Genomic DNA, 2,787 nt, shown 5'->3' on the forward strand with positions numbered 1-2,787 from the left:
TTTTTTGTAAATTGCAAATTTTGTTATTTTAGCTTCTTTTATATTTTTTAAATAATGGCTACCCTGAGCTACACCAGACGAAATAAAGATATCTTTAGACATAGCTGTTCTGAGCAGGACTCTTTGGGTTCTACCAATTAAATAGGATGAAATCCAAGATACAGGTCTAGGCGAAAATCCTAAGCGTTCAAGCTTAAGAGTTAGTATGTGATGATGTACTGAGTCAAATGCTTTACTGAAGTCAGTATAAATAACATCCGTTTGCATTTTTTTAGAAAAACCATTATTGACAAGCGAAGTGAATTCAAGTAAATTAGTGGACGTTGATCGATTTTGAACTAAACCATGTTGAGATAGTTGAATAATCGATTTGCAAAAATGCTGCAAGGCGGATATTATAAATTTCTCAAATAACTTCGGAATGGCAGATAATTTCGCAGTGCCTCTATGGTTCGAAATATCAGATCTTCCACCTTTTTGATATAAGGGAATGATGAAAGATTCTTTCCAAATTGAAGGGAACACAGCAATATCCAAGGACAAGTTAAAAAATTTTAGTAATTGTGACTGAAGAGAAACAATGCACTCATTAATGATTTCAACGTCCTAATGGCCGCAGCCAGAGAGGATGCAGAAACTTTAGGATTATTTATAGACCCATATTCAGAAAATTGAATATGGATATGAGTTGTTGTAGAGATAAGCAGAAGAATAAGTTGATTGAAAAAAATCAGCAAATAGATCAGAGGAATCCTGGTCATTGCAAGTTTTTTCACCACCAAGGACAAATGAGCACGGCAAACCAGAAGATTTACGATTCAAGTTTAAAATGAATTTTAAATGAATAGAATAAAAAAACGATGCTGCCAAATTAATATCATTCGACTCATATAAAATAGACCAGTCTGTTGAATTAATTAATTCATTACGCAAAACAAAATCGCATTTACGATAACAACGACTTGGATTAGAAGGCAAAGGAGTATAATTGAGATTGTTAATGCCAGATCCCATTAACAACAATTGCTCCTCCCGCAACACACGGTATGTTATAAAGAGCACTCTGTTAATAACATAACCCAGTTTTCCTACTGGTTCGCTGTACTCGCCGCCCCGCGGAGTACCTCGTCCCCCCTCGACTATCACTTGCCTCTCCTGGTATTGACGATACATATATACATGACACTATTTATACGAGCGACACAGCTGCCATACTCCAAATAAAGACAAGGAAATTACAACCTGATCTTTTGTATTTATTGAAGACGCCACCACTACAACAGAGATGATTATCAACAGCTAATAATACTTCTAAAGTGGGGTGATTTATATCCTCAGGTATACAGAAAGGAGCGAATCGTGATTAGTAAACACCAGATCAAGTGTGCTATTTAGGTGATTAGAAATAGAGTTAATCTGAAACAGAGACAGGTCAAGCAATTCATCAAAAAGATAGTGATCAATTGTCGGAATAATGTTAAATCGGAATGTTAAAATCCCCCAACACAAGAAGCAAGTCTCTATCATTCACATGCTCATAAACTTTTTTAATACAATTAATATGTTGAGCATAAACTTGTAAATCAGAAGAGGGAGGGATATAAGAACATGTGATTAACAGTGAGCGCGATGGGAGAGTTAATTTAACCCCTAAAATCTCCGCTTCATGAAGGGACGAAAAGGTAAACACATCAAAGAGGATACTGGATTTAACCGCAATTAACACCCCACCCCCTCTACGCGATGAACGATCAAGTTTATAAGTGAAATTACTTGAAAGGATTTCACTATTATGAATATTATTACTTAGCCACGTTTCAGTGAATGCAATAATATCATATTGTACACTAAAACTGTGTAAGAATAGACTTTTCAGTTTAGAATTTAAGCCACGTACATTTTGATAAATCAGAGGCAGCTGTGAAGAAGAGTGGAAAGTATTTAGTTCTTTGGTACAATGTTTGATGACGATTGCACCGAAGGTAGATTTACAGAAATAGGAGTCGATCTGTTACGATTTTTAGGTCTAAATTCATGAACAACTACATATGGTGGCCAGAAGTTTGGATCACATAAACTTTTAAAATATTCTACCGGCACATTTGTCTTGAAGTAGGAAATTTCACGCTGCGAAGCTAAACTTCGATATAAAAACCTTTGCCGAAGTCTTGCTTGCAATTAGGGACACGAAAAAAGTATCGATATTTTCGGTATCGGATACATTGGGGCGATGATACCGATACTTTTTACTCGATGTTTTGGTTTCGATATTTTTACTTATCGAGTATCTCTAGAGCCATATCGAGTAAAGAAAAATACGCGGGATCAAGTCAAGCTCGCCAGCCAATTTGCGCAAAATTTGAGACTGAGTTTGAGTTGAATCATTAAAAAAGGTTAAAACAGTGAATTATTATCGAAGTCAATTGGATTTATAGTTAAAGTAAGTAATAAAGCAATTACTCTATGCAGTTTATTGAAATATATTTCTTTAAAAGAATGCCACCAAGCCACAGCAGTGTTTGGCAGTATTTCACCAGAATACGCAACGACGAGGTGAAGTGCAAAATTTGCTTCAAAACTCTTAAATCATCAGGAAACACCTAAAACATGCATAATTTCTAATTCTCTCTCCAGTGAGAATGAGAGTGATACTTCCATAGATTCAGCAAACAATCTTTGGAGTGATTATAAGAAGTGGACGCATGCAGGGAAGCAGACCAAAAAAACAAGATCTACAATAAACGATGACGAAGTAGGTCGCTACCTATCTACCTATGTTTTAGCACT

The 2,787-nt window shown here is 35.7% G+C and overlaps 1 long non-coding RNA gene across 1 annotated transcript; it reads left to right on the plus strand.

Moving 5' to 3' along the window:
• Window positions 1-2,187: 2,187 nt before the first annotated feature.
• On the plus strand, window positions 2,188-2,567 carry LOC149090477 (uncharacterized). Its single transcript, XR_016197596.1, has 2 exons — window positions 2,188-2,440; window positions 2,496-2,567. It is a non-coding gene; the product is annotated as an uncharacterized LOC149090477 (long non-coding RNA).
• Window positions 2,568-2,787: the final 220 nt, after the last annotated feature.

Source organism: Drosophila navojoa, unplaced genomic scaffold, assembly GCF_054131105.1.
Source record: "Drosophila navojoa isolate 15081-1374.11 unplaced genomic scaffold, UAZ_NAV_1.0 NAV_Backbone_121, whole genome shotgun sequence".
In the NCBI taxonomy this organism is placed as follows: Eukaryota; Metazoa; Arthropoda; class Insecta; order Diptera; family Drosophilidae; genus Drosophila; species Drosophila navojoa.